Source organism: Psammomys obesus, unplaced genomic scaffold (genome assembly GCF_907164565.1).
Source record: "Psammomys obesus unplaced genomic scaffold, mPsaObe1.curated_primary_1811, whole genome shotgun sequence".
Lineage (NCBI taxonomy): Eukaryota > Metazoa > Chordata > Mammalia > Rodentia > Muridae > Psammomys > Psammomys obesus.
In genome coordinates this window covers 1264886-1270643 of record NW_026596443.1, presented here as the reverse complement: position 1 = coordinate 1270643, position 5758 = coordinate 1264886, and positions in this window count along the sequence as shown.

Here is a 5758-nt window from a genome sequence, read left to right as displayed (position 1 = left end):
CAGCCACTGTGGAAAACAGAATGGCTGCTCGTTACATGGTTAAACACACTTGCCAAGTGATTGAGCAATTCTGCCCTCAGGTGTTTGCCCTCTGACGCTGAAAGCAGACAGGAGTTAAGAGGCGAAAGCAGTCAGGTACACTGAAAAACAGTGGATGAACAAGACACCCAGTAACTGCATAGGGGGACTGTGATCACCCTTAAAAAGGAGGGCAATTCTGAGACATGCTACCGCACATGTGAACCCTGAAGACATTGTGCTAAGTAAAATAATCCATCCATAAAAGGAGAAATACTTTGAGTCTAACCTCAAGGGAGCTACCTGGAATGAGCAAACCTATAGTGACAGAAGGTAGAATGGCCATTGCTTTGGCCACAGGAGACATCAGGGACGCAGTTTGAGGTTTTAGGATGACAGGCATTCTGGAAAATGGTTTGTAGCATACACATAGCACTGGCAAAAGACCTTTGACATCACACACTGGGTCAGGCAGAGGCTAGGTTAGGAGGAAAGTTAGGCACAATGGTTCAGATTATGGGGCAGTTGGTCCAGTGATAAATATTGCATAAACTTAGAGATTATTCAGAATATATATGTTTTTATGTAGCCCAGGCTGGCCTGGTACTCCTGATCTTCCTGACCTAGACTTTGGAGTGCTGGGATTACAGGTATGCATCATCACAAGTGGCTAGATGATACATTTTGTGCATGCGTGCTCTCTCTCTGTGTTTAACCACAATTAAAAATAAAAATAACATATCTGCCACTAAAGGTGGCACATACATTTAGTCCCAACATCCAGGAGATAGAGGCAGGCAGATCTCTGAGTTTGAGGCCAGCCTGGTCTACAGACAGAGTTCCAGGACAGCCAGGGCTACACAGAGAAACCTTGTCTCAAAAAAAAAAAAACCAATAAACAAACAAACAAATGAGATTATTTTATTAATAATGATGAAAGCAGAGACTAGAATGGCTGGGTGAAGGTGGGATAATCAAAACTTCTTCCTGGGATCAGCAGAAAGCGAGACACTACCAGCTGTGTTCAGACTCCCCACGTCCCTGTGCTGCCTCACAGGCTAGGGTCAGGGCTTACCAACACCCCTCCCTCACTAGTGAAGGGGACTGGTAAGGACTCAGAGAGGCAGCTGAAGGAGAGGGAGCTGGGTGTTTGGTACACAGATGGCCAGGGATCATAGGGACCATGCCCCCTAACTGTACCCCTCTTCTCTCAGGTACACATTCATAACTACTTTCTGCTTAAGTTTGAACCTGTCTCATTTCTTCTCTGTAAAAGTATCAACTTCCAAAGCCAATTGGGGATTTCTGCTTCATTCATCCACCTGCTCATCTTCTGGAGTCCAGCTGGAGGCAGGGCATGGGTGGAATGCCAGGGGACCCCTTTCTTCTCAGGGGACCATCAGTGTGGAAGGAAGGTTGATTGCTGCTGATTTTCTCATTTTTGCCCTTACCGGTTCCCTTCTGGTGAAAGACCTGAGGACTCTGGGCGTGGGCCGGCCAGCAGCACACTCTGTGCGCTGGCTGGAAGCGCCATCGGCCTGCACGGTTTTCTTCAACACAAGGGAGCTCCTTCAGTTCTCAGCCCTCCTCTGCCATGGCAGGGTCTATTGCATCTTTGTGCTCTCGAGATACTGACTGTAAAAACTGCAATTTGGTTTTCGGCATGCTTGGCAGGTAATTGGTAATGGGGTTGCCTGGGCCTCTGGGGCACCAGTTGACTAGAACATGGTGGCATCCATTGAGGAGATAGAAGACAGGTGGTGGCAGTTACCGTTTCTTCTTCAAAAGTGAGCTGGCTCCCTCCTAATGCCAAAGGCTTTCTGAACCTCTGCATCCCCACTGGTTCTTTTCTCTCTAACTCATACCTGCATTCTCCTTGATCTAACTATGGTACCCTGGACACAATAGAGAAGTTAACTTTTACTGGTTAACAATAGACTCCTTTAGCAAGCAGTCGACTCTTTATTCCTTCTTGACTTTTGTGGCAGTATCTTATTTTTAGTTATTTTCTTTTAAATTATGTGTATGAGTGTGTGTCTGTGTGTGTGGAGTACAGGTGCTTGAGGTGAGCAGAGATCAGGATGCTCTGGAACTGGAGTTGTTGGGGGCTGTGAGTTACCCCGGGGCTGCTGGGGACTGAACTTGGCTCTTCTGCAAGAGCAGTATGCACTCTTAACCGCTGAACCATCTCTCTAGCCTTGGAGCAGGATCCTAAATAAAATCTCCATGTTACTAAAATGTGCTGCGTGTATTTCCCAAACACTTCTCTTGACTTTTGGTCCCCACATCATTTAGTTTCAAGGTGACTTTTACATCAGGATTCTTGTTTATTTTTTTCTTTTTCTCTAGTATAATTGGTCTCATCAGACCCTCACATTCTTCGGTAGCTTCACGGGTGATTAAAATACATGAGTGACATCAATTTTGTCAACTTCATTAAAATCTACATTTGACAAGTTGTACAGTTTGACTTTGACTTTGGTTTTTGTATCTCTAAGACATTCACATCCACAGAGGCTGGCAAAGACCTTTGAAAGCATGGACAGGGTCAGGCAGAGGCTGGGTTAGGTGGAAAGTATAGGCACAAGGGTTCAGATTACAGGGCAGCTGGTCCGTTGGTAAATATTTCTGTGTTGTGTTGAATTGTTTTATATTACAATTTCTTAATGCCCACTTATGAGCTCATTGCAGGAAGAATAACTGTGCTGCTCTGACACGATGTTGGTAGTAAGGCATGGGCCCTTGGTTTTCCTGTTGCACTCTGCCAAAGGAGAGAGCACAGGACATCAGTCTAGAAGCTGGAAATGAAGCCTGGAATGAGGAATGCCCAGAGTTAGAACTAAGGAGTGGGGTTATCAGGCAATGGGTCTCGTTTGACGGCTGGGTCTTCTTTGTGAGGTTAGGCACTTTCTGCTACGAAAGGCATTGAAGTGGGACTGGGATGACTGGGAGGTAAGGTTGGACCTTTCCAAATCTTCAACTATTACCTTACATATTCTGTGTTACACTGCAAACTCCCACAGAGAGAACTAGGCTGTATCCCTCCCTGCATCCTCTGGGCTCCAGGCACAGCAAGTCCAGGACATCCAAGGCTACAAACCACTTTATTAAGCTCTACAAATCAGGTGTGATGGCTCCCACCTGTAACCCTAGCCCTTGGGAGACTGAGGCATGAGGGATCCCCAGGTGAGACTCGGCTATACAATGAAAACGTATCTAAAAACAAAACAAAATAACACGCATGTGGACACACACAAAAGGTATAATGTTCTGTTAGTATGCTTCTGCTCAATCTTGGTTGCAGGTGTACCTTACTTGGGTAACGTTTAGGGGATGAGAAGATGACTCAGCCCATAAAGTGCTTTGCCACACAAGCATGAAGACCTGAGTCTGACCCCAGCACTAGACTATATACAATAAATAAATAAATGACTTTGACCTTTGGCCTCCACATGCTTATGTGTGTGGGATTATGTGTACAAGTATGCACAAGTAAGAGCACGCAACACACACACACACACTCACACACACACTCAGAATTGTCTGTATCTCATCTCTAGAGACTTTGGTCTGTGGGCCTTGGCATCATGAGTTTTAGATCTCCTCAGGTGACTCCACACACAGCCAAGGCTCACTATGTGTCTAAACCTTTACTTACGTCTTACCTCTGGCTGACAGAATATGGTTCCAGAATCAGCCATACCCTGAGAACTTGTATTAGGAGTGTAAATTTTCAAGCCTTACCACACTCTTAGGGAATAGGCTTTGTGGTGTAGCATCTTCCAGGACACTGTGCTAACTGCCTGCACGGAGCCTCAGAGCTCCGGACTGAGGTGTGACCCCCTCCTTCATTGATGAGGTGGAGACTTAGCTCTCCGCTCCAGGGAACCTGGGCAGTGAGGATTAGCACAGAGATCTGGATGTCCGTGCCCAGACTGGTCCACAATCCTCACAGAACACACACACTCCTCACTGGGCTCTCTTTCTCCTTGGCTCTGTAGCAAGGTTTAGCTCCATTTGGAGCATAATTGCTCTTACCCCCCGGGAAAGCAAAGGGCAGATCACCCCAGGAATTTTTCTAAAACAGTTTTATTAGGGGCTTAAAATAGCTTCTGGCAGATGGAGTGTAGAGAGGGAGATTGGCTTACAGCTGCCTGTGACATTTGTGACATCTGTGTTCATGGGAGCACACGGATGTGCAGGCGTGCACACAGCTCACGCACCTGCATGGGGGTGAATCAGAAAGCTGAGGAGTTGAGGGAGGGCACAAGGAGAGTGAGGGCGATAGCTTCTACTCTTCTTGACAAAGGAGGAGAAGAGCCTGGCACTAGGTTACACGTGGCATTCGAGTAGCTCCTCTGCCTTTCCTGGTGCATGCTGGTCAGACTGGAAAGGGTAGCATCAATGTGGGTTTCAGGGGCTGATGTTGGAGAGTGCAACAGAGTGCCAGGAAGCCTGAGGGTTTTGATGGATTAAAAGCTTGAACTTGGGTTTGAACTAATAAAAACACTGAGGTTTCGCTTCGTTTCCAGTATTTTAAAGGAAACGGCTGTATAAGTAACTCTAAGTTCCATTGTGGTGTGGAGATACTCACTAATCTAATTCTTCCTGACAGGCTCTCAAGCCATTGTGGTGGCTCTGTTTTCCGCAGCAGCTCATAACTGTTCTCTCGAATCTGAGTGTGGCACCGAGTATGATCCTCAAACCTCTAATGCAATCGTTCTTGATAGCTCAGAATCCTACTAAATCCAAGATGCTCCCTACAGAACATTGCACACAGCCATGTACACAGAAAGGCCTGCCAGTTCTTCAGAGGTCCATGGTTCAGCTGTGAATCACTCAGTGTCGTGGAGACACTGTGAGGAGTGGCTCTCCATCTTCCCGTGTCTCTAACCCTGCCCTACCTTGAGTCTCATCACTCCACTCTGAGAGACAATGTATCTAGGTTTATATAGCATAGATCTGCCCTAAAAGGCTCTTTGAGGAGGCAGCTTCAGCTGTGGCTATTGAGAAGTCATTGTGTGATGGTGCCTCTCAGATCCCTCAGCCATGGGGCCCCTGCTCTGGCCAGCCCCATGCCTCTGTGTCCTGTGATCACGCCCCGGATTCTTTCTCCTGTACCCAGCTGAGAATAAGTCTCTTTCTCCTCTGTAGTCACCTCTTGGTTCTGGTTCTTTTTGCCTAGTGCTGTAGTGCCCCACTCCCTAGCCTGCTTCCTGTGTCTCCATGGAGAAGGAGCAGAGTAGGAGAATGTGAAGTCAGAAGACTTGAGCTTGATTCCAGTTTGACTCTTTTTGGTAGTGTGACCTTGGGTAGGTGGCTTAAATGTTCTAAGCCTCACCCTTCCTCACCTGTACAGCAGAGATAATAACATCTGTTCTGCTGAGTCACTGAGATTTACTCAGCAAAAGAGAATCTGCCAGTGAGCTGAGTCACAGCCTACACTGGCCTCGCATTAGTCTTGTCCTGTAGGTTGAGCCTGGGCTCTTTCTCAGCTTTTTACAGGTTGATAGCCTGGTCCTTTTGGATCCTTGAGGGTGGCAACTAGATGAATAATAACCTCTTAGGACTCCCTCAACCTACCAGTGCTCTGTGGCCAAGGAAGCTGTCATGGTCAAGTTCTAAGACATGCAGAAGAAAGACAAACTATGGTGAACAAACCATGCTCCTTCTGTGTCCACTGGCGCTAAAGGGTGTGTGTGTGTGTGTGTGTGTGTGTGTGTGTGTGTGTGTGTGTGTG